The sequence below is a fragment of the Natator depressus genome, chromosome 3, assembly GCF_965152275.1.
Source record: "Natator depressus isolate rNatDep1 chromosome 3, rNatDep2.hap1, whole genome shotgun sequence".
Classification (NCBI taxonomy): domain Eukaryota; kingdom Metazoa; phylum Chordata; order Testudines; family Cheloniidae; genus Natator; species Natator depressus.
The window spans coordinates 171,386,554-171,414,030 of NC_134236.1; the positions used below are offsets into that span (position 1 = coordinate 171,386,554).

The 27,477-nt window shown below is 40.7% G+C and overlaps 1 long non-coding RNA gene across 1 annotated transcript in view; it reads right to left on the reverse strand.

Annotated features, from left to right (window-relative positions):
* The window catches only part of LOC141985334 (uncharacterized), a 120,855-nt gene that overhangs the window by 42,026 nt on the left and 51,352 nt on the right, over positions 1-27,477 (reverse strand). The window lies entirely within an intron of this gene.

The following is a 27,477-nucleotide window of genomic DNA, read 5'->3' on the forward strand; positions in this document are numbered from 1 at the left end:
AGAGTCCTTAGGCAAACAATAGGCAATCATGGAGACTCTGAAGTAGACCTGTTTTCTAAGCATCACTGGTAATTAGCTACAGGGATTAACATAAGGAAATTGCCTGTTTTCCACCATTTACAGTTAATTTGCTATACATTTCAATGAGAGACGAATACATTGATATCACTGTATCTACAGTTCATTTAAATGATATTTCCTTTTGATCTCTGAATTAACAGACTACAGCATAGACAAGATCTGTTTGACTACATTGTTAACCTCGAACAAGATATGAGTACACTCATACAATTAGTGTCACCTCTAATTTCTAACAATATAGGTTTGCATTTCAAATTTCTAGCCTATCTACCATGGAATGGCCCTAATTACCATTCACATACTTTTCTAACATGTCTCTAAAGATTGGATCTGGGTCATTTATCCTTCACGATGCTTAACCCTATCTGGCCATGTGTCACACTTTGTATAGGATTTGTTGCAATTATATAACAGTGGTAGCAACAATGATTTGCGTGGTCATATTCTAATCAGATAACGTCACATATGATCATAACTGTATCACTCAGGGGTGTGAAAAATCCACACCCCTGAGCATTGTAGTAATACCAACCTAACCTCTCCCTGTGTAGACAGCACTATGCCAGCAGGGGAGCTTCTCCTGCTGACATAATTACCGCTTCTTGCGGTGGTGGATTAACTATGCTGATGGGAGAAGGTTTCACATTGGCATAGGAGTGTCTTCACTAAAGTGCTACAATGGTGCAACTGCACTGGTACAGCTGCGCCGCTGTATGTGAAAACAAGTCCTGTGGTCATTCCCTATTCTAAATACAGGGAAATACTACAGAATCGCAGGTGTCAATGTCTGGCAAATGTTTGCTTTTTAAGCTGCCTGTGTAATGACCCTGATCATTGGTTTATCAACAGTGTTTGAACACAGGACAACAAAGGATAGACCTCTGTCACTTGAGCTAATGGAGTAACTCCATTGCAGCAGCAGTAGTAGGCTGGCATCCTGTATGTAGGCTCTTCTTTCCCACATTGCATGCCTGTTAAAGCTAAGCAAGGCAAGTTAGAGGTATAAAGGATGCAGCTTGTATTTAATTTTGCTCATTTGTGTCACAGCAGACAACAATAGCCAGGGATCAAAGTGGTCACAATCTGTGCCAAAGGATGAAACCACATTCAGGCTCACCATTTCTCTTCACCGCACAGTACTTTTAATACCCTTGTAGCACTGTAGTGTTGGTTGTGACTTTTGTTCTCATACTCCAGTGGTTCATCTAACAAGAGGAATGTAGCATAAAGACACCCTGCTGTACATAGCAAAACTAAGTGTGTCTCTTGTCTCCTTTTGTGTATGGAACAACTTTTTGGCATGTGCTCCCTGGAAACAACCATGCTTTCATGTAGATCATCCTGACAAATACTGGTTGCTAGTGACTTGATCTGGGCTCAGGCTGATCTAGAAATTATTCTGAAAACCAAACCAATAAGAGAGATGAAATGTAGCAGAAAGCAAAGAGTGTCAGTGTTACCTAAATAACAAAACCAGGCAGAGCTGGCTCTTTAGATGCTGTAAAGTACCAATACTGATGCCCTTCATAATACCCAAGCATTTATTTTGGAACACACTGCAAATGAATAAACTGAAGAAATGAACATAACCAGATCAAATTAGCAACAGACATTAGGTAGGCCCATTTTGCCCAGGAAAATATACAGGTGATGGGAGATTAATCTTGATCTACATTCCCAGGCTACAATCTGCTGCTAGAATAAACCTCATTAACATCTTCATTACAATCACCTTCTGTAATGTTTGCTACTACTGCTACACTTTCTTTGGCTTTCAGATGTTTTTACTATTTCCACTTCTGTGCTTGATCCTGCTGTCTCTTTTGCTTTTATTGAGGAATTAAAGGGGTTAGAGTAGGGACATCTTAATTTCTTTTGGCTCCTCATTTTCAACTGCTCTCCCTTTTCATGCTGTGGAATCTCACTCTTATCATATTCCCTCAAAACTTAATATCAACAATAGTTCTAAAAAGACACAAGCTAAAAACAGGGACCTAAGTATACAGGGTGGGGAAAGATTCTACATAGATTCCAAGGGCAGAAGGGACCACTGATCATCAAACTTGGTACCGCATGATGTTGATTAAAAAAATTAGAAAGTTACAAAATTAAGAGGGTACACAATCTATGGATTAAAAACTGGCTAACTGATAGGTCTCAAAATGTAATGGGGAAATGTCATCGAATGGGCTTGTTTCCAGTGGGGTTCTGCAGGGATCCGTTCTTGGCACTATGCTATTTAACATACATCTAGATTGCTTGGTAAACTGGGTGCAAGCAAACAATGTTTCAGTTGAGCTAAATGTAAATGTGTGCATCTGGGCACAAAGAATGTAGGCCATACTTCCAAGATGAGGGACTCTATGATGGGAAACAGTGACTCTGAAAAAGATTAGGGGGTCATGGTGGATAATCAGATGAACATGAGCTCCCAGTGTGACTCTGTGGCCAAAAGAGCTAAAGAGATCCTGAGATGTATAAACAGGGGAATCTCAAATAGGAGCAGAGAGGTTATTTTACTTTTATATTTGGCACTGGTGCAACCACTGCTGGAATACAGTTTCCAGTTCTGGTGCCTACCATTCAAGAAGGATACTGATAAATTGTAGAGGGTTCAGAGAAAGGCCACAAGACTGATAAAAGGATTAGAAAACCTGCCTTATAGTGATAGACTCAAGGAGCTCAATCTATTTAGCTTAACAAAGAGAAGGTTAAGGGATGACTTGATCACAGTCTAAATATTTGTTCATCATGTAGGTATTTATGATAATGGGCTCTTCAGTCTAGCAGACCAAGGTATAATACAATACCATGGCTGGAAGTTGAAGAGAGGCAAATTCAGAGGGGAAATAAGGCATAAACTTTTAATGCTGAAAGTAGTTAACCATTGGAACAATTTGCCAAGAGTTGTGATGGATTCTTCATCAATGCTCTTTGGTAAAATATGCTCTAGGGATTACTTTGGGGAAAGGCTATAGCCTGTGCTATAATGGAGGTCAAGCTAGGTGATCACAGTGGCCCCTTCTGGGTTTAGAATTTATTAATCTAGTCTACCCATCTACATAACATAAGCCATAGAATGGCCCTGAAATAATGCCTGTTTGAACTAGCATATCTTTTAGAAAAGCATCCAATCTTAATTTAAATATTGCCAGTGATGAAGATTCCATAAGATATCTCCAAAACGTGACTGCTTTTAACATTCCAAACAGCCACTCTAACAATAAGTGTTTAAGCACTGGAATAAATTGCCTAGGGAGGTTGTGGAATCTCCATCACTGGAGATTTTTAAGAGCAGGTTAGACAAACAGCTGCCAGGGATGGTCTAGATAATACTTAGTCCTGCCATGAGTGCAGGGGATTGGACTAGATAACCTCTCGGGGTCCCTTCCAGTCCTATGATTCTATGAATAAATAAAATCCACCACAAAAATATTTGTTACTTTCCCCAAGAAAACACTGTGCAGTTATACCATGTTGTCAGAAAGTGTATGATGTGTATGGGGTCAAGTAATTAAAGGCTGCAGCCCAAGGCATATACACAAAGGTGCAAGTTAAAGTTGCACATATGCAGTCTTAGCTGTTGTCTTTCCAGACTTTTAGTGCTTAAATGGGCAGCTTTAAGGTAGAGTTATGTATAGGATTTCCTAGACTTTAAAAAAAAAGAAAAGAAAAACTTATAAAAAGGAGTGGAGTCGCTCTCCAGGACTTTAAAGCTTTCACTGTCTTGCCAACCATCCTGGAACAAGGCACATCCGGAACATGCTGTCCTAGGCATCTGGGTAGAGTCGCAAGGTATAGCTGTTTTTCTGTGCACTTTAGGAGGTTAGTGAGACAGAGCCCCTTTCCTGCAAAGCTTCAGAGCTATGCTGCTCCTTAGGTGCCTCAGAACAGAAAGCACCCAGGAGCCTTCCCTTAACACCTTATTGCCTTACAAGTTATTCTGGGCTTGCAGATCACTTGCCTCAACTCAGCACACATTACAAAATGCTCAGGAACCCGCCTTTGCCTGAAACTTCCAGTATGCAGCTAAGTTACCAGTGCAGGCTCAGTGTCGTTTTCCTTAGCTGTACACTTTACCAGCTTAAGGACACTCCCTGTCAAAGCATAGAGTGCATCAGCAATGTGCCATTTTCAAAGGGACATCATAACTCAGTAAATCAAAACCATTTTTCACTAAGCCATACTGTGACTGGGGCAGAGAATAAGGGAACCATAACTAACTTCTTACAAATGCCATACACCCCTCCCCCCACTCCACATAGTCTACTCTGCCCTGTCGACGCTGAACTCAGCAAAGAATCTGGTTCCCGCTTTCTGTAGGTGGATGAATCAAAAGGAAAGTGAGACTGAACAGGTATTTGTTACATGAAATAGGAGCTCCATCAAGCTTCCCGTAATGGTTATGACATGCCACTCCCTACTGTGTGGAAGGTGCAGCGAAATGTAGAAGATTTGAGCAATAACAACACCATGAGAAATCACTAATGAGAAAAACAGGAGATGTATGAATGCTTGGGGAAGCTCACCCAGTGAGAAAACACACACTCTCATACTCTTTTCTCCAAGGTTCTGAGCCTTGAGAGAAATTTAATTAAAGTCAGTGATGAGCGCGCCAAGAAAACACTTAAGAACTTAAAATGTGCTGGTTTTGTTCTGGACTTGCAAAGTCTCTGTCTCCAAGTCCATCTCTCTCTCCTTTCTCCTATTTAAATTTTAATTGAAAAAACATTTTGCTATTATTGCTGTCAGGGAAACATCAGCTCCTCTTGCAGTTCAGTGTTTTTGTTAAAATTTGGTAAGTCCCGTTAAGGACCTCCTTGTCCTCCAACCGTCTCCCTCGACTTGTACTTCTGACCGACAGTGGCAGGTCTTCTTAAGGGTGGGGAGGCCCAGTCTGAGATCCTTCTCCAGCATCTGGTGTAAAACTTCAGGGGCTAACTAGAACCCTTTCTCCACTTCAGGTTGTAGACAGGCAGTCTTCTTCACCACTAAGTTCAGTTGGGTCATATCTCCTGGGGGTGGGTCAGTGACTCACAGTGGTGTGGAAAGACTCCATAAATCCTGGTGATCTGCCATGTAAAACGTTAAAAGATGCATAAAATTGCAACAATACAGTACTGTGAAAAGCCAAAGGTAAACATCCTACTGTTCAGAGGAGGCAAGAGGGCAGCTGGCTAGTCATTTAGAATTGGACTCCACAGAGTATGCACTGTAGGGAACAAGGGATGATGGTGGTAACCTTCAAAATCTCTTTCTCTTCTAATTTCTGTGACTTGCTGGTAACTGTCTAATATATTTTAGTTCACATAATCCACGTGGAGTGTCTGATGCAGTACGGCAGTACTGGGCTACAGCAACAGGATAGAAAAATATTCACATAAGAGGGGGAAAATGCTGTGACTGACTATAAGCAGGAAAGAAATGGGTGATGATATGAGACAGTTCTAAAGATCTGTTGCTTTTGAGGCCTCATTGGGATCTGCTAGTATAAACTTCTATCAGAAAACAGTATCCTAGCTGTTACGATGCTGCAGTATATGTATTCAGAGTAGGAGCATCAAACCACTTTCTTATTGCTTGCAGAGTGGTAGAAATATCACTGTGACAAACCCTCTATGATGTCCATGCAACGTGAATGGTTTCGAAAGAATGTGTTTTATCTGGCGTGGTAGGAAGGCAGTCAGTTTCATGTGCTTTGCTCTGGGCTCAGTGAGCCTGGGGTCAGGATGACAGCTGCCTTGGGTAAGGCAGAATTTCAGTCCATGAGCAGTATGAAAAGGAAAACTTCAGGACCAAAGTATTGTCAGAATTCATAGTACAGCTGGGTGAGGCACAGCAGTTTCAGCTCACGTGGATTCTCACTCCAGTAAATTTCTCTTTGAGACTGGAGCCTGAAGGAAGCCAGAGACTCCAAGCAGAGCTTTGGTGAATTTAGCAGAGGTGGGCAGCAATTGGGAAGATCTTTTGTGAAAATTGATGCACCCCATTTTTCACCAATTCATTTCATCTGATGTTTGCATGGAGCACCCAGCGGAAAATCACACTTGCTGTCCCCTGGCACAGCGCCCAATAGTTTGCAATGGTTGAAGCACTGCCTGGCCCCTTCCGTGAGTGGAAGAGGGAATACATCTCCCAGCAGGAGTGAATGACGCACTGATTGAGCCACATCTCTTTGCGTGACAGAGGCACTTTTATCCCCATTTTACAGGAGGAAAACTGAAGCACTGAGTGGTGGAGTGAGTTGCCTGAAGCTAAACAGTCAGTCATTGGCAGAGCTGGCAGTAGAGTTTTGGAGTTCCTGGTGCCCAGTTCTATGCTCAAACCACCAGTGCATGCAGCCTTTCTGGGAAAGGGTTGCAAACCTCAGCAACTTTTTAGGCTGAGTTTTGGGGTGTTGCAATGAAATCCATAACTAGAGAGGTTTCACCTGGCTTTGGATTTAGTTGTAAAAGATTTGCATAGCTCTAACTATGTACAGCGAGCTGCATCCTCAGGGTAATTACAAGGAAAAATAAAATAACAGCAGAAATTATTTAAAAGCTACAAGAGGAATAGAATCATATTGTGGGCTCATTAGCTAAGATGAGTGGAGAATCTTTATATGCCTGGGCAACAATTAAGAAAATATTTGGATAGAGAAGGGGGAGGAAGGTGGAGAAAACACTTTAGGAAGTGTTTTATATATTCTAAGCTCTTAATTACTGCTGTTTGATAGTAATAGAGTCCTGGCAGTGTAATCAATCATGGTCTGTGGGTGATAAGAACTGCTCAATTAACAAACTAGAAAAGGGCTCTAGTTCAGAGAGCTCTCTTTAGGGAAACAGATTCCAAGGAAAGAGTAAAAGGGATGAAATTATGTCCGTAACACTTTCTCTTAGGAGATGGGATTCCATCAAAATGCAGGGCTAAGTGGCCCGTTAGATGTGAGATGATGTCAAAGAAAAAACCAGGCACTATCATCTATATGTTGGGTTCTCAAACTTTTGTACTGGTGACCCCTTTCACATAGCAAGCCTCTGAGTGCAACCCCCCCTTATAAATTAAAAAAACACTTTTTTATATATTTAACACCATTATAAATGCTGGAGGCAAAACAGGGTTGGGGTGGAGGTTGACAGCTCGTGACCCCCCATGTAATAACCTTGCGACCCCCTGAGGCATCCCGACCCCCAGTTTGAGAACCCCTGATCTATATGTTGGGTTTACTTTTTTAATGGTTTGTCAGTAGCATTTGGCAATGCAGGAGACTGAGCTCTTCTCTGTCTACGCGTAGAACAAGTCTAGCATGGGCAGCTGCAGTGAAAGCTTCTCCATGCTGCTCCCACAATGTGCTTCAGCCTCACATTGAGAGGGTAGTTCTGTTTCCATGGCAACTTCCTTTTGTGGCCTCTTTCCTGGGATTGCCCAGAGCACTGTCCTTTGTGGTGACGTCATGTTTACCTGGAACTGGACGGAGATCACCAAAGCCATTTCACAAAAGCCTGCAAAGAGAGTAAGTGCCCTGGAAACCAGTGACCCAATGGGGGGGAAATGGCTTGCTCTCTCCTTACAGTACTCTGAGCCATCTAGTTTCTCTTGCTTTAATGCAATTTATTATTGATACAGAAATACTTGTACTGAGGAAAATAAGAGAATTAATTATGCCTGCTATAAATTCACAGGTCAATTATTGTGCAAGCCGGAAGAGTTCATTGCTGTCTTTTGAGTGACACCATCACAAACCCCATAGGGCAGGGAGATTCCACTTTCGTACTAGCCACACCCCAGGTTTTGAACCGATTTTTTTTAAAGGTAAACTAGAAAATAAAGCACATTCATTATGGCAGTATTATTCTCATCATATTACACAGTACCCAAACAATTATGATGCTCATAAGGAAAATAAGAGAATAAGAAGAACCTTAATAATGGATCATCCTTTCAAAACTTTCTTTAGTGCAGCACAAACACTTTGAGCAAGATGTAGAATCATCATATCTTCTAAAAGAGTTAAATCAATAGCAAAGACCCATTTAACTATTTAACTAAAGACCCATTTAACATCAGCCACTGACTACAATATACTTACAGACTGATGGATAGTCAATCGTTTCTTATACATCATCTTGATAACAGTCATTTGACCAGATGCTCAGCTGGTGTAACTGGCATAGCTCCATTGACAATAATGAAGCTATGCCAATTTATACCAGCTGAGGCTTTGGCTCATTTTCTATCAGTACAAATCTGCAAACTTTGGGGGGATGGGGGGGAGGGGAAGAGAGAGAGGGGGTCCAAAACAATCATGAAAACAGCAAGATGTATGCAAAATCCATTTAGTTTGTATATTTATGGCAGGAACCAATTGTCCACTGCTTTGCATCTTCTGCAAACAGGGTATAGAATACTACCCAATCAGAATGCTACCATTTATTTTAACCTGACCTTGCACAGATGCATGGCAATAAGGAATCAGGTGCCTTGTTTTCATTCTTGTCTATAAAACACCTAGCACACTGGTGGGATCATGCAAATAATTGTTAAGAAAAAATATATAAGAACCAACTATAAGCAGAGAGTAACGAAAACCTTGGGCTGAACTTCAAGCAATAAGACTGGTCCCAGGAGAGAGATGTAGGATTTAGCCTGAGATGGATAAATTATTAGGATTTCTTAGATCCATGTTAAATAGGAATTGTGTACAAGGAAATATGACATTCCCCAAGGTACAATCTGTTGAACAGCTGTGTCCCCTCAACTCTCCAATTGGGGTGCTTTTTACACTGCTTTGCTGTGAGAACAACCACTTCTGGTTTGTTTACACACAGCCTCTCACACGCAAAAAATCACTCTCAGCTAGATTATATTAGTGCTTCCAGCCAGCCACTCTTGAATTATATTGTAGAGTGACACTAGCAAATTCCCAGTCCCAGACTTGTCCTCAGAAATGTGCATCTTACACTGCACAGCTCTTTCCTTCTGTGCAGTACAGGCTCATAGAAAGTTCATCATTTCATTAATGGAAAATGATATGCACAAATCCTGTTATCTCAGATGGAGGTTCCAGACACTTCAATCCAAACACACTGGTTTAGATAAAACAAGTTTATTAACTACAGAAAGACAGATTTTAAGTGATTACAAATAATGAGGCATAAAAGTAAGAATTAGTTACAAAGAAATAAAAGGTAAAATGCAAACTAATACCCAATTTAACAAACCAAGTGAATTTAGAACAAAAAGGTTTTTCTCACCACATGATCATAACCCCCTCCCTCAGTTCAGTGATTCTCCTTTTGTCTTTCAAACATTGTTGATGCCGTGAGTAGGGATGAGGGGAGAGAGGTGATTTGTGTCTTCTGTTCTCCCTTCTTATAGTATTTCTCTTCTTTGAGAATCATCTCCAGCTGGGATTCAGGTGACAGCAAGTCTGTCTGCCAAGATGTAAATTTCTCGCTCACACCTTTCTTCATGCCAAAGAATTGCTGCTTACCCCGGTGACCGTCCAGTTGATTTTGTTGACACCTGGCTGAGGTGATGGCTAACCTTTTGTCTCTGAATAACTAGTTTGGGCTGCTTTTCTAAACTTGGAGCAAGTCTCAGCAATGTCATATGATTGATTCTTATAACTATACATACAATGTTGCTATATACATTTTACCAGGACAATAATGTTCAGTAAATTATGAGTTTTCAAATGATACCTCAAAAGGCGTACTTTATAGAAAATTTATCATAGTCTTGTAAAAGTGGTGACTATAAGGTTACAGTCTGTCACAGGAAACAAAATAAATTAGAATTTGCTCGATGATTACACTTATTATAGGGCATAAATAATGGTCTCTACATAATGGCAGCAATCAGATTAATTAACGATGGAGAAATGATTGCACAGTATGTCGGTCATTTGGACTGGTGTTGTAAATAGAAGAGGAGGTTGGGAGGGATTATTCAAATGTCATAAAACACAAAAGTAATTAAGAAGAATGTGATGGCTGTCATGATGATAGACTGAGCTCTCTATAAAATACAAAGGTTCAGTACTGCCTACCATTGCAAAGAATCAGTTGTTTTCTATAGAAAGCAATGTTTTCACTTGCTCTGCTTGTTGAAATGGAAAACATTCAAATGTAAAAAGCAAAAGTGGATATTTAAAAGTAATTTTGACCTCCTGTGACAGTGTATTTAAAAGTAGCTTTATACAGTGCACCCTCCCCACACAATAATATGCAGGGAAACTGATTTCTCATTAAACTATGCTTGCATCAAGACAAGAAAATTTTTAATATAAATTATGTGTACAAAACAGTATTATCTCTGATTATCATTAATCACCTTAGGATAATATTGTTTTACAGCCTTGGGTTTTAAAACCTCCTAAACCTATTTAAAGAACAAACAAACCACTCTTGGTATAAATTATAGTGTTTTGTATTGCTGCTGTGAGAAGACAGTATTATTCACAAGTATTGTACTTCAATAGTTTCTAGTGTTTAGCAATTGCAACTAAAATGGAATGTATGGCTTATTCATGGAACAATGTATGACTAGTTTAAATAAATAGAACCACGTCATTAAGGTGGATGAGAGCACTTGATTTGAATGGTGACTGTAAATATTTATTTGCTCTTCATACAAAACATTCTGCTTCAGAGCATGTACTATAGTGTCCAGAGGTAAATGTATTAAATAAAAAAATCTTCCAAAGTATTTTGAGGGGCTGACAAATTCAAAAATGAAGAGAAATCCAGATTTTACTAGTCCCAGTGGGTTAAATCCTCAATGTTTACTCAGGCAAAATTCTCATTGTAGTCAATGAGAGTTTTGCCTAAGGAAGGAGGTAAAGATTTGCTTTGCAATGCCAAAGTATTTCAGAACATATAGTGAATGATTTTCATACCACTGTATGTTCTCAAATACCTTGGTACCAGTTTGCGAATAAGGACTAATTAAAATAGATTGGAGATGTGATGGGGTTGACTAGGTCCAGAGGCCTCAGGTCCTATCACACCTATCACAGAAAAAGAGCAGTAGAGAAGTCTTCCAAGCAGCCTAGAGAGACTGTGTATGAGGCATCCAATCAGGGAAAGGCTACAGGAAGCAGCCAATCAGAGGGTTGCAGGCCCATACAAAGGGAGCTGCAATTCAGAACAGTCAGTTCCTTGCAGGAACCAGAGGAGTTCAGTTTGTGCTCCTGGATGGCCAAAGGGAACCGCAGCACCATGGACAGCTCAATGCCAGTAGGATTTGGGGAAATGAGGAAGAGCTCCTGGCTGGCTGCTGGGCCTGAACATACAGGGGGTCCCTGGCATACATCGGGGTTGCATTCCCGAAAAGCGGAGATGGATACTGAAACAATGGCTACCAGGGACTTTTTTCCCATAAGAAATAATGGTCCACCCTGATTCTTCCTGCCCCCGCTCTACCCCCGCTCTGCCTCTTCCCGTGCAGTTCCACCCCCTCTTCCAAGCACGCCCTGGCTCCACTCCTCCCCCTCCCTCCCAGCACCTCCTGAATGCCGGGGGAAGCACCCCTAGAAAAGATGAAACGACAGATATGCGGATCGGGACCGACGTGAATCGGAACATGTTCCCCTATTGATGAGCAACGAATATGTGAAAGGACAGATAAGGGGGAGACATATACCGGGGGCCCCCTGTAAAAGAGCCCAGAGGTAAGGTGAAGCTTTGGTGAAGGCTGGGGCCATGGGGAAGTGGTCCAGGGAACTAAAAGCAGTTTTGTTAAAGGGATACAGTGGTGTGTGGCTGCAATTGTTAGGGGCCCTGGGCTAGAGTAGCGGGTCGGCCCAGGTGCCCCCCATAGCCCACTGGGGAAGTGGCCTAAAATTGGGCAGAAATAAACCCCCAGAAGGGGATCTGAACTACTTAGTGGCCCAGCGGAAGAGCTGGGACCAGAAGGGCCCAGAGAGGATGAAACTGTTGTCTCCAAGGAGGAAACCCTTCGGGTACACCCTGATACCAGGGCTGAGACTATTTAAAGACTGCAAACACACCTGACCAGAAGGGGCATTTGCAAGAGGTGGATGTCATGCCATTAAAAGGGAATAAATAAAAACTGTAAACTTCCTGTGCTTTCTCAGATTTGAATTGGCCTCTAAATTTCATTTTAGTGTATTTTCAGGTTTGATGAGATTTATGTCGTTTTCAAAAGGCCCATACAAAGGAGTCTAGATCACGAGTAGTCAATAAGCGGACAATGAGCTAAATCTGGACTGCCAGATGTTTTTGAATGGACCGTGAAATCTTTTTGCTTACTTATTATTAATATCATTGTTGTTATTGAGCAGGGCTGTCGATTAATTGCAGTTATCTCACACTCAAAAATATTAATCATGATTAAAGATTAACTCAAAAAAATTAATCGTGATTAAAAAAATTAATTGCGGTTAATTGCACTTTTAATCACACTGTTAAACAATAGAATACCAATTGAAATTTATTAAATATTTTGGATTTTTTCAACATTTTCGTATATATTCTCTTTTCTGTTGTAATTGAAATCAAAGTGTATATTATTTTTTATTACAAATATTTGCACTGTCACAATGATAAACAAAAGAAATAGTATTTTTCAATTCACCTCATACAAGTACTGTAGTGCAATCTCTTTGTCGTGAAAGTGCAATTTACAAATGTAAATGTGTTTTGTTACATAACTGCACTCAAAAACACAACAATGTAAAACTTCAGAGCCTACAAGTCTACTCAGTCCTACTTCTTGTTCAGCCAATCATTAAGACAAACAAGTCTGTTTACATTTACAGGAGATAATGCTGCTCTTGTCTTATTTACAATGTCACCAGAAAGTGAGAACAGGCATTTTCATGGCACTTTTGTAGCCAGCATTGCAAGGTATTTACGTGCCAGATATGTTAAACATTTGTATGCCCCTTCATGCGTCAGCCACCATTCCAGAGGACATGCTTCCATGCTGATGATGCTCGTTTAAAAAATAATGCGTTAATTAAATTTGCAACTGAACTCCTTGGGGGAGAATTGTATGTCCCCTGCTCTGTTTTACCCGCATTCTGACATATATTTCATGTTATAGCAGCGGGCAGCATTATGTCCTGCAAATGTAAACAAACTTGTCTGTCTGAGCGATTTGCTGAGCAAGAAGTAGGACTGAGTGGACTTGCAGGCTCTAAAATTTTACATTGTTTTATTTTTGAATGCAGTTTCTTTTACATAATTCTACATTTGTAAATTTGACTTTCATGATAAAGAGATTGCACTACAGTACTTGTATGAGGTGAATTGAAAAATACTATTTCTTTTGGGTTTTTTACAGTGCAAATACTTGTAATCAAAAATAAATAGAAAGTGAGCACTGTACACTTCGTATTCTGTGTTGTAATTGAAATCAATATATTTGAAAATGTAGAAAGCATTCAAAAATATGTAAATAAATGGTATTCTATTATTAACAATGTGATTAATGGTGATTAATTTTTTTAATTGCTTGACAGCTGTATTATTGAGGTGTGAAAATATTTCTCTAGTCTGGACCTTGACTATATCTTGACCAAGAAATTAGGACTTTGACAAAAAATAATTGACTAGCCCTGGTCTAGATGGTCTAGGAGGTTGGTAACTGGACTCAGACGTCTACAGTTCAAATATAACCCAACAGCAACACTATATGATAACTTGTTCTGCTTGTATGAGTAATCTTAACTGTCCACATAACGAAAACCACCTTCGTAGCTGGCACTGATTGACACCACTCTTATTGGTAGTCTTAGCAAAGGAGCCAAACATAAAATAGATATGACTCTGAGCTACTCTGTCACCCTGGAGAAGATCTTTCCAGTTGAGTTTTAAGGCAAATTTGCAGGTAAGTGGGAGGGAAGCTCACCACTAATTATGCTTAGAGCTAGATTCACAAGTGTTTAGGCACCTAAATCCCAGATTTAGGCTCCATTGCAGTTCAGAAAACTGCTATATACTGTAGGTGCCTAAACTCATTTGCCACCCAAGTTTTTGCAGTAAAATGTTTTCTAGATGCCTATGTTTCTGCTTGTAAGGCCACATGTGTGCATGCTCAGCCTAAGTGTCTGTGTGTCTATGTCCTGCCTAAGCCCCAGAGCAATTCACAAACTAGGGGAACTTAGGTGTTCAGCTGCTGAAGTCATGTGCAGGGCCTGATCCAGTGGATGTGCTCAGAGGCTGCCCACCAGATTAGGCCTCTCAGTTGAGTTCACATAAAACAGGAGGGGAGGGGGGCTGGAGGAGAGGAGGGGCACCCTCATAACTTTTAGCCTAGGGGTTAGGGTATTCATCTGAGATGTAAGAGTACCCTGGTTCAAGCCGCCCATCGGGGAAAAAGGTATTTGAACAGGCCTCTGCCACCTCTCAGGTGAGTGCCTGAGCCACTGGGCTATGGGATATTTTGAGATGGAATTCCCTCAGTCTGTTCTGTTGAAACTGGTCCAAGGTGGATAAAAAATTAGAGCAATGGGACTGGCTTCTGGGTCTCCCACCACCCAGGGAGGTGCTCTAACCACCAGGCTATAGAGTCATTATCGTGCATGTGCTCTTTTTTTTCCACTTCCCCCGTCACTGCCACCCAGTGGAATAGCTTAGAGTCATTTGGACCAGAGAGAGAGCAAACATGAAACTGACTCTATGGATCTCCTACATCCCAGGTGAGTACACTAACCACGGGCTGCTGCTCCTCCTCCTTGTCACAGAAAATGTGTTTGGTCCCTAACTCAAGAGAGGGTCCCAGAGCATGGGCTCCAGTCCAAGCCCAGAAATCTACATAGCAACAAAACAGCCCCACAAGCCCAAGTTGGCTGGCACAGGCCAGCCGCAGGTATCTAGTTGCTGTGTAGACATACCCTAAGCATATATATAGGAACCCTAGGCACCTAACTCAGGCTTTGTGAATTGCAGCATGTTCCTGTGAGATTTTTTTTTCTATGAGCCTAAAAGCTGTTTGCTGTGATGCTCAGCATCACAACACCTAATTCCTTTTGTTCATCTGGGCCTTGGAGCTGTAACTCTGGCATTCAGTGCCAATGGCATGGGCCTCTACCACCTGAGTTAATGGAGTTAACTGGTAGGAATTGTAAGTTCTTGTCCCTTGGATCAGCCAATAGAAGGGGACACATACTACACATTGAACCATAGTGGGTTACATAAGGAAAACATAAGAGATTTATTAATAATAATTAATAAAGGGAGTCATTAGAACATGCTCTGATATTTGGAGTCAAGGTGAAAGTAGTTTTATTCCAGAATGAGAGAGAGGAGAGAATCTGCTAATGGGAACTTTTTAATGATGGTGGGTTATATTATTACCAGTATCACCTATATCTGAGAGAAACACAAGATAAGAGTCCTCACATTCGTTCATTAGCACTGGGCCAGTATTTGAATGAAAATTCTCCAAGGTGTTTGTGACTGTAGTCAGAAGAGGGCCTGAAACATAAGGCTTTGTATCAGAGGCCTGCTATGAGGCCTGAGGCCTGGGCTAAAGTAATGGTCAAAACTTGCTAATATAAAGCAAAGTTAAGTTGTGAGCAAGAGGCAGCTCAATGACCACAAAATCCGTTAAGGTGCAAAGGCACTTGGTCAGGTTTATTGCCGACGAAGCACGGTGCTAATGCCCCAGCTCAATGGTTACAGGTACGCTAACATGTATGCCCGCAACAATAGACGCAGCTCAGTCAGCGGTGGGACTTTCTGTTGTGCCCTCGGTTGGACAAAGACATTGCTTCTGAGATACAACTTTATACACAGATACAAACAAATTACATATCACCCCTCTGATGTACTTAGGTGTCACCCTCTGATGTGGCTAACCACCACCCATTACCTGATGGTTCGATCAAAACATTTCTATCCATCATGCTGTCATCCTGACCTTATCTTTAGAATGGGTCAATATGATTCTGTTATCTTTGGGGAATGTGCTGGTATGGAGATGTTCTAGTACCACCTTTCTGGAATGTGTTTGCGCATATATTCTTATGCCTAGCACTACTTAGGAATGTGTGTTTCTGCAATATCAGCGCTGTTCTTGCCAAATTCTGTGAGCAGGGCCTTCTCTTGCTCACAACTTAAATTTGCTTTATATTAGCAAGTTTTGATCATTACTTTAGCCCAGGCCTCAGGCCTCATACCAGGCCTCTGATACAAGGCCTTATGTTTCAGGTCCTCTTCTTACTACAGTGACAGATATGGCAATTTTCTGCAATACCCAGAACAACCCTTACTGAATTAAATTTAAGTATTTTAGGAGATCATTGTGTTAAAAATGCAAAGGTTTTCATATTGCTATTATGGGATTATATGTAACAGCTCTAGGGAGGAGACCTGACTAATGTAAACCCTGGGAAGTGGTATGAGCTTCAAAGGACTATTTGAAACATTGTGAACTTTTTAAGTTAAATGGGTTTCCTAGGAAATACCAGGGATGAGGGGGAAAGAAGGAACACAAAATTTCCTCAACTCCAGATCCAACCTTTTGAAGCTGTGCCTTGAGGAGAAACCATTGTCTGATTACTTAGTCATGGTCTCTAAAGGTCAAAGACCCACACTGTATTAAGGAGAAAATTACAAATTCCTGGGTGTGCATGCTCTGAACTAACCACTGTTATGAACATGTGACCACACAAAAACCCCTGTGTGGGGTTCGAAGGACTGTTCACCTGCCAGGGCTCTTGTTGGAAGTAGGGGGTGGTCTCTGGTAAGCTTATTAGCATGTGTGTGGGTTCTTTTATTGTTTTTAATGTTTCCTCTGCCATGAATAAATGTACTTGGTTAGAAAGAGCTGGGTAGTAACTTAACTGTGGGCAATTATGCTGTTTATAGCCTCTGAGGAGAATTGACTTGCTGGGGATTTCACAGTATAGGCAGGAAACTATATAGCTTGGAAATACCCTGGTCAGGAGGGAGAGAGATGAAGGTCTATATCCTAGAGATGTGATGGCTGGGGAACCAGAACCTAATAATGGGGCCCCTGGGTGGACCACAGAGGGGTAATATGCTACAGTTGCCCTTAACTGGGACAGTGTTCTCTTGTGGTGGTCTTCATTATCACTTAGAACTATCATGAACTTTTATGGATAATACAACTGATACCCAGAGTAGATAAAACTTAATACATTCTGAAACTGCTGCAGTGGCAAAGGATAGCCCTAATAGCTTATAAATGGCTGTGCAATTATAGTAATTGTGGTGTTTTCAGCTACAGTAAATCAGCTCCATTTACAGCTTTACTTGCCATTGCCCTGTGTTAAAGGTGAAATCCAGTTGTTAATGTAAACTCTTTTCATGGCTTCCAAGGCCAGTAGTGGCCATTGTGATCATCTAGTCTGACCTCTGTATGACACAGGCCATCAAACTTCCCTCAAAAGAATTCCTAGAGCAGATCTTTTAGAAAAATATCCAATCTTGATTTAAAAATTGTCAGTGATGGAGAATCCACTAGAACCCATGGTAAATTGTTCCAATGGTTATTTAGTAGGGCTGTTGATTAATCGCAGTTAACTCATGTGATTAACTCAAAAAAATTAATCATGATTAACAAAATTAATCGCAATTAATCACAGTTTTAATTGCACTGTTAAACAATAGAATACCAATTGAAATTTATTAAATAATTCGGATGCTTTTCTACTTTTCATATATATTGTATTTTGTGTTGTAATTGAAATCAAAGTGTATATTAATTATAAATATTTGCACTGTAAAAAATGATAAACAAAAGAAATAGAATTTTTCAATTCACCTCATACAAGTACTGTAGTGAAATCTCTTTGTCATGAAAGTGCAACTTACAAATGTAGATTTGTTTTTGTTACATAACTGCACTCAAAAACAAAACAGTGTAAAACTTCAGAGTCTACAAGTCCACTCAGTTCTATTTCTTGTTCAGCCAATCGCTAAGGCAAACAAGTTTGTTCACATTTACAGGAGATAATGTTTACATTTACAGGAAATAATGCTGCTGGGAGAATTGTATGACCCCTGCTCTGTTTTACCCGCATTCTGCCATATATTTCATGTTATAGCAGTCTCGGAAAATGACCCAGCACATGTTATTCATTTTAAGAACACTTTCACTGCAGATTTGACAAAACGCAAAGAAGGTACCAATGTGAGATTTCTAAAGAGAGCTACAGCACTTGACCCAAGGTTTAAGAATCTGAAGTGCCTTCCAAAATCTGAGAGGGACAAGGTGTGGAGCATGCTTCCAGAAGACTTAAAAGAGCAACACTCCAATGTGGAAACTACAGAACCTGAACAACCAAAAAAGAAAATCAACCTTTTGCTGGTGGCATCTGACTCAGATAATGAAAATAAACATGCATCAGTCCACACTGCTTTGGATTGTTATTGAATAGAACCCATCATCAGCATGGACACATGTCCCCTGGAATGGTGGTTGAAGCATGAAGGGACATATGAATCTTTAGCACATCTGGCTCGTAAATATCTTGCGATGTCGGCTACAACAGTGCTATGAGAACGCCTGTATTCACTTTCAGGTGACGTTGTAAACAAGAAGTGGGCTGCATTATCGCCTGCAAATGTAAATGAACTTCTTTGAGCGATTGGCTGAACAAGACGGAGGACTGAGCAGACTTGCAGGCTGTAAAATTTTACATTGTTTTATTTCTGAATGCATGTTTTATACATAATTTAACATTTGTAAGTTCAACCTTCATGATAAAGAGACCGCACTACAGTTCTTGTATTAGGTGAATTGAAAAATACTATTTCTTGTTTTTATACAGTGCAAATACTTGTAATCAAAAATAATTATAAAGTGAGCACTGTACACTTTGTATTCTGTGTTGTAATTGAAATCAATATATTTGAAAATGTAGAAAACATCCAAAAATATTTAAATAAATGGTATTCTATTATTGCTTAACACTGCGATTAATCACGATCAGTTTTTTTTAATCACTTGACAGCCCTATTATTTACCCTCACTGGTAAACATTTATATCTTATTTGTGGTCTGAATTTGTCTAGCCTCAACTTCCAGCCATTGGATTGTGTTATACCTTCCTCCGTTAGATTGAAGAACCCATTATTAAATATTTGTTTCCCATGTAGATACTTATAGACTGTAATCAATTCACCCCTTAACCTTGTCTTTGTTAAGCTAAATAGACTGAGCTTCTTGAACCTGTTACTATAAGGCATGTTTTCTAATCCTTTTAATCATTTTCATACCTAATTTCTGAATCCTCTCCAATTTAACATCCTTCTTCAATTGTGCAAACAGTATTACAGCAGCAGTCACACCAGTACCAAATACAGAGGAAAAATAACCTCTCTACTCCTAGTCGAGATTCCCCTGTTTATGTACCCCAGGATCATATTATCTCTTTGGCCTCAGCATCACATTCGGAGCTCATGTTCATCTTATTATCCACTACAACCCCCACATCTTTTTCAGAGTCACTGCTTCCCTGCATAGAGTCCCCCATCCTGTAAGTATGGCCTGCATTTTGGTCTCAGGTGTTCTATTCCTCTGCTTCAGTATCCTGACATTACAAATAGTCCCCACCTTCCATGAACAGTGTTAAGAAGAGGACTAAATCAGTGGAAAAGATACAGGGGGAAAGCTGGTGATGCAAATTGTTCCCCTCTCCCTATCGCTACCCCTGTTGCCAGTTCCTCTACAAAATATCTATGCAACCCATCCATCTGTTCAGGGAAAGAGGGAGCGCTACAGAGCAGGGGGAAAAGTCAGGGGACACTTCCTCTGTGGGACATGTGACTTCTACTGTACAACCTTTAAACCACGTATAAATATAAGGAATTAGCTAATGGTGCGGCATTAGCTTTTGATCTGGAACTCCAGTTACTGGGCTCAGAGAGCAATGGACAGAATCCAACAGCAGTGTAGCATCTGGGCTGGCCATGGTGCCATTTCTGGGGAAACTGAGAGGAATGTGCAGGGGGTGGTGTTTGATCAGAATCTCTACAGGGTTTAGGCCAGTGATTCTTTCAGACCTCAAACCTCCATGGGGAAAATCTAGCCCTGCAACTTCTCTCTGGCTTCACTGCCATTCCCTTTTCTCTAGTCTGTCAAAAATGCTGCTGTTAAAGTCATATTGCTCTGCAGTGATTTCCTGTCTTTTACCCCCAAATTCACCCTCAAATTCAAACTCCTTATTCCCACTTGCTAAATCATACATCACCTTTCTTATCCTATTGTGGTAACATAATGTACAAATCTAAGCTTTGATAGAGGAAGAATTTATTTCTAACATTTTTAAGCCATGCTTAAAACCTTCATTTCTTGCAAACTATGTGGGGCTGGGCCATAGCTCCACACACAGCAATGGGAGCAGGGGAGTTATGCTGATTTACACCAGCTTAGCATCAGACTGCTATTTACTGAAGAGTTCTACAGTACTCTGTGTGGTGCATTTGGAGCTGCCTGCAGTAAATGATGAATACTATATCCTGACTGCTGTTGTGATATTTACTGTGTGACTGTATTGGTTTAGTTTAATAGCAGACTGTTGGAAACAAACATGAAGGCCATACAATGACTCCAGATAAGATAAGATATCCCTCAAACTCCTTGTTACAAGAAAATGCAAGAGCCATTCACTCTGAAGCCCTGTCTTTTCCGACACACTTCGCCAGATGTGTCTCTGTCCCTGTGAGTTGTGGTGTGGGGGAGGCAGTGGGAGAATCAGAAGACTCAGAGTTTAAAGAGAGACACTCTCTCTCTCACACAAGAAGAGAGACAAGATTTTGAGACTGAGAAGCCAATGCATTCTGTGTGGAGGTCAGGGGGAAGTGAGACCTACCAGGAGGATGGTTGAAATCAAGGTAGGATAGACATGCATGTAGAATTTTCATTGTTTTAAAAATCCCCCTTTCTCTTAGATCCTTTGTTGGCTAAATAAACAATACTTTTGTTTTAAGAAGACTGTTTTGGGTAATTGTAATCCACTGATCATAGGCTCCCAAAGAGAACTACAGGTACCAAATTCAGTCAGACCTGCAGGGTAAGCACTGTTGATCTACAGGGTACAGAAGCCTGGTCTAAGAGTGGGAGAACTGCAGGCTTCCACTCAGAAGAGGTAAAGGCACATGGCCTGATTCTTGAGAGGGTGCACTCAGAGACCAATAATGGGTCAGAACTGCAGCTAGCCATGTAAATGTAACTCTTTGGATCTGAGAACCTTTAACTTTAGTTCACCTTTTTACTGTCCCCCTCTCCCTTCCCTCCCCCCCCCCCCCCCCCCCGCAGTCTTCAGTCAGATAATGTATTTGGAGCTGGAATGGTTTTGCCATGTCTTACTTATTTTTATTGTATCCTAGAGCTATTTGAAGGAATAACATTCTTCCATCCACCTCAGTCTTTTAAATTTAAGCATAGTTCAGCTTTGTGCTGAGGGAAATTCTTTAATTAGTATTTTACAGTCTATTCCCAAACAGTCATGGAAATAGAAATTACCTTGATTGATGCAATTGAGATACTGATATAGAAGCTGTTCTTTTCAGTCACTCAGTTCAGCACTAATAGTACAAGCACTTATATACTGCTTTATGTAATCCAATAACAACCACAACTTGCCAACACCCATGCAGGTAAATAAGTTTTATTATGATTATAATAGTGAAGTTAAGGGACTGAGGAAGTTAAGGTAAATTTTCAGCAGGGCTAAAGCCCAGCATCTCTATTTGTGAGCACAGTGCCTCCTGGAACTGTTGTGGTGGCAATGCAACGTCATACCAAATCCCAACAGGGAGTTGTCTAATAGCTGGGAAGAAGGGTGGCCTTGTTCTTAAGGCATTGGACTAGACCTCAGGAGGTATGGGATCAGTTTGTGGCTCTGCAACAGACTTCATGTATGAGCATGTGCAAGCCACTTGGTCTGTTTGTTCTTCAGTTCCCCATCTGTAAAATGGAAATAATAATACTTTGGTTCTTCAGCCTACTGACTGTTCCATAATAATTGGTTCTATGTCCATGCACAGCGTTTAGCATAAAAGAGCCCTAGTCTCAGTTGGCCTCACTCGTGAGGGCTCTTTGAGTGCCCAGGACTGAGAGTCCCCTTGTTACCCCTGCCTCAATGAAAGAGAGACTTACATATGCTTCACTGGGTGTCAGCATGCTGGTGCCTCCAGTCTGTTAGCCACCCAAACAATCTCCTCTGGGCTCTGCTGGCCCTTGCTTTGCAGGTTAATGATAGATGTACCCCAGTCCCTAGACCCCTTTGAAATATTTCCTGTAGTGTCCTGCTCCTTCTCAACTGAGCACTCAGCATAATATCAAGTCTCTTATCCCCAAGGGAACAGTGTACCGTGTACATATATACAGTGTATATATACTTTATAGAGTATCTGTACATAGATTTCACAACAATATTAATGAGAATCATGACCCTGACTTTCATTTAAGAAGTCACATAATATTCTTTGGTGAGCCAGAGTCAGGATATTCTTGTCATCCCCTTTACTGGTTGACATTGAGGGGCCCTTAGGGTCACAGCATTCACATCAAAAACCTGATTATAAGAGTAATGCTCATCCAATCAGGGAAAAGAAACAGTATCATGTTACTAATGTGACCAATCACAGCTAAGCAACATAGCTCAAATTAAACAAACTCACAAAAATTGTGTCAAATAACTTCCAGCCCTTTGAAAGTGAGGAAGTATGGTAGGGGATGGTCCAGTAGTTACGAATGAGGAAATCTGGATTGAATTCTCTCCTCTGCATCAGAATGCCTGTGTGACCTTGGGTGAGTCACATAGGCCCAGATCTTCAAGAGTATTTAGATGTTCAATTCCCATTGAAGTCAATGGAAGATAGGCTCCTAAACACCCTTATCTCCTATTGACTTCAGTGGGAATTAAACGCCTAAATGAAGATGTGGGCCTTAAAATATCTGTTCTTCTGTTCTCCATTTTCTGAAGGGGCAATAGCACTTTTGTGCCCCACAACAGTGTTGTGAGGATAAATGCATTAAAGATTGTGAGGCACTCAGATAAAGAAATTTGTGAAAATTGCAATCTGATATTCCATGAACAGTAAAGAGGTAAAATTTGTTAAATTAACCATGTTGCAGATTGCTTGCTAAATGACTCTTGAAGGGAAAGCAGACTCCAACTGAGCAAAACACCGAAGAACCTGCTTAACTTAAATAAAGCCCATGAATATTCCTATTGTTTTCTATTCTAAAGTCCTAATGACGTCGTACTTAAGTACTGTGCTGAACAGTGACCTTAAATTGCTCCATACCTTTAGAGTTATTCAGAAGTTTCTCCACTTCAAGGTTATGTTTTGTTCTCTCAGCTTTGCTACTTTTGACACTTCTATTCAGATACCAGGAAAGAGAGGTGCAGATATAAGTGAAAAATAAGATAAAGATAAAAGAACAGTGTATAAAACCAATAATGGCTTTCTGTATGTTCTGTAATAACTCAACACTTGCCATACTAGATCAGACAAATGGTCCATCTAGTCTGCCATCCTGCCCGCAACATTGGCCAGTACCAGAGGAAGCCACAAAACAAACATAATGAACAATTTAGGAATAACATCCTGACAAAGACACTTTTTCCCCAACCCTCATCTGTTAGTGGTTGTCTTACTAGGAGGGTTTCTATCCATTATACATTTTTATCCTGTGTTTTATAAATGTCCCTAAAAGGTGACTAAGCTCTTGGACTCTTATTACAGTGAGTTCCACGAGTGAATTAATGTTGTACAAAAATTCTCATCCGTTTTAAATTTGTTGCCTTTAAGTTACTCAGTAGAAATTTCTCAGCATTTCTCTACCCTACACCCACCAAGACACCAAAATAATCTCCAGCAAAGTAAATAGAACAATGCTTCAGCACAAAATTCTCTGCTTCCAAACAGCTTGCCAGCTAATTCAGAGTCAAAAAAGAGATTCTTTACCAATTCTATAGGTTAGTGGGATGTAAACTTCTAGATTCTTCTTGATACATTTTTGTTTAACTAGAACCAAGGTTTTCTCTTTCGGTGGCCTGTAGTAACATCACTTTATCTCTTAAGTTGAACAATAGCATTTTGACAGAGTTCTGTCATTTGCCTCTGCTTCCTGTTTGTTATCCCATAGGCGCCAACTGATGGGATAGTCAGGTGCATTTAGCAGCAAAGCTTCTGGCAACCTTTTTTTCCCAAGGGAGGCTGTTAAATTGCCCCTCTGCTAATTTTCTTGCAATCCAAGAATTGGCAAATTGGAAGCCTGCACCTGGTTCTCAATTTGCATTATGGGAGCAGAATCCACCCTTTTCTTTTTGATGAGTTCTGAAGCCTGAACACATTCCTCCATTTTATTATTTTTGCCTTCCAAACAGCTGTCATTCCAAGAGGCTGATTTGCCTGAGCTGTCTCCTCTCCCTCCAGAGAATTTATAAGTGCATTTAAAGTTCTAGTTTTATTACTCAAGGCTCTAATACCCTGAACACTTTTGTCCATTTTCCTCCCTATTTTGCTAATGTGTATTGCAAGAACAGTCTCTTTTTTTGGGGGGTGGGGTGGGGTGGGGTCTGCTGACAGAACTAAAGTGAATAAGTGCTGACAAACAGTGTTTGTGAATAAGGGTGCTGGGCCAGTAGTATACAGCAGATACAATATTCAGCAAAGTTCACCAGTATTCAATGAACAGCTTGTTTGCCAAATACTTTTTATGGTATTCTGCAAGTTTATTATTCAATGAGTGCTACTGAAGTTTATCACAACAGATTCAACTAACATTTTTTCCTGCTATCTGACCAGCTTTAGTAAATAACAGCCATCCTGCTCTATGTTTAAAATTAAATTTTCTTGGTAAAGAAGACCAGGAAACGGGGTGGCAGATTATTTCACACCCGCCTACGGCAGAGCTTTTATCTTTCTCTGAACCTTCTGGTTCTAGCTACTGCCAGAGCCAGGGTACTGGACTGGATAGATCAAGGGTTGGCAACCTTTGAGAAATCGTGTGTCAAGTCTTCATTTATTTACTGTAGTTTAAGGTTTCGCGTGCCAGTAATACATTTTACATTTACAGGAGCCGGTGGACGGAAACCCAGACTGGCAGCGGACTGAGCGGGGCCGGCGACCGGGACCCCGCCTGGCAGGGGCTAGTGGACGGAACCCCAGACCGACAGTGGGGGCTGAGCCGCTCAGCCTGCTGCCGGTCTGGGGTTCCGTCCGCCGGCCCACTCAGCCTGCTGCCGGCCTGGGGTTCCATCCATCCAGGCCGGCAGCAGGCTGAGCGGGGCCGGCGGCTGGGACCCCAGCTGGCAGCAGAGTGCCACTAAAAATCAGCTTGCCACAGGTTGCTGACTCCTGGGGTTTGATCCAATATGGCAATTCTTAACTTCCTAAAGGGATTACCTTAATTGTTTTCAAGAGGATGGTGTTTTAGGACTTGTTTATATGGGGATATCCAGGAAAATGAATCTGAATTATCTAAAGCTGTGAATTTGAAGTGGTTTCATTAAACAACATTAAAACCGCATGTGGATGCTGTTGTTGAGAATTAAGATGGCCTTCATTTTGGTTTAGCTTAGGTCATTTTGAAAGTAAATTAAATTCAGCTGTGTTAAGGACACCTTAATTCTAAATGAGGGTGTTCACACAGGGGTTTAATGCAGTTTAACTACTCCACTTCATATTCACAACTTTAATTAATTTAGATCAATTTTCCTGGATGTTCCCATGTAGACAAGTCCGGAGTTAGGCTTTGGGTTTTTGCAGTGTTCAAAAGGTACCATATGTTGTTGCTTTTCAGATAGCTTTGACAGCATGAATGAAAGCAGAAGAGCCAAACTGTCATTGGTAGATGGTACTGGATGAGAATTCCATGTATATGCAGAGACATCAGCTGATTCATTATGCTTCTGCTACAAAGAATGAACTTTTGAACTGAGGGTGTTAACTATGATTGTGCTCCTGCCTGTACTACTGCCCCAAATGAAAAATGCTTTTAAATTCAAGAGTGCCTGGAAGCATCACTACAGTTATGGTTGTCTGAACATATCTATAAGTCTTTATTTTGTCAAGGGTTTACAACTAAATATTTTCTTTGTACAAAAACTAAGGCATATAAAATCTCATCTCAGCAGTACTTTCTGCTTGTCTTTATTTTGCAGTTCTTGTCACCCCTCCCTGCCTCCATCTATGCTAACACTGGTTCATCGTAGATACTACTTTTGTACTCATACATAGTTTTGATTTTTAAAATTAAATGTAGCATGCTGAGGAGAAGCCCTTAGTAGAGAGGAAACAGTCTAGTGGTTTCATCCAGTGACTGGTAGCTAGATTGCCGAGTTTTTATTTCTGACTCCTGCACCAACTTGATATGTTTATCTATCTATAATTAACATGGGTACCATGAGTGTTAACTACCTCACAGGGATATTTGGTGGCTTAGGGGATGATTTTTCAAAGGCATTAATGAACATGAACCTCCATCTCCCCCTTAATTGATATTTGTAAAGCATTTTGAGCTCCTTGGATGTAGATTCGGGCAAATAATTAACAATTGCATGTCTTTCTATTAGATCATGATAAGTTCATGGGCAATTTGTCTCACATTCTTTCATTATTCAGATGTACTTGCCAAATAACTGCTTTGAATAATTCATGATCTGCAGATTGTTTTCAAGTAATTTGTTACAAATATTTAAAATGTGCGTGGTTTTGATTACACTCAATGGTCAGACAATATATTTCTGTTTCCAGATCAGAATTAGGTTTGTCAGTTCAAAGCCTCATGATTACAAAATCAGAATGAATTTTCTCCAGCTATTCTGCAGTAAGCACATAACATGCACTCTCTCCACAAACATTCCTGATGTTAAACTCATTTGCTGCTATATTTACAGGAAATCAAAGGCGCGCAAACATAATTAAGCCAAAATCATTTCCAATTTTGAAAGAATATTCGCAAACAAATTCTTAGCCATCTTTGTCTGCCCTTATCACCTTTCGTGGAATATCAGTGTAGGTATGTTGCTGGGGTGACTCGACAGAAAGAAAGCAGCAGTGACCAGTTGGAGTTTTTTCAATAGGAGTAAAAAATCAAAACCAAGTTCCCAGAAGCAAAACACACACACACACACACACACCGCCCCCCTCCCCAAGATTTCCCAAACAAGGGAACTTTTGTTGTTGTTGGGACCCCTTTGTGTCAGCTAGGCTGGTGCAGGGGAACTGTAGAGGAGACATATGCTGAGCCCCATTGATTCTGTGCTCCCTCAAAACTTTATGGAGGCCATTAAAGCAGTGGTACAACTTAGAGCCGACCTAGCTTGGGCTGGTGGCTGAACTGGCCCACACAGCACCTGAATAGGCAAGTTGCAATCCCAACTTCCCTCTGTGCAAGTGTGAGTCTGCCCCGCTAAGGTTCAGAGACAAGACGGGTGAGGTATTACCTTTCAGTGGA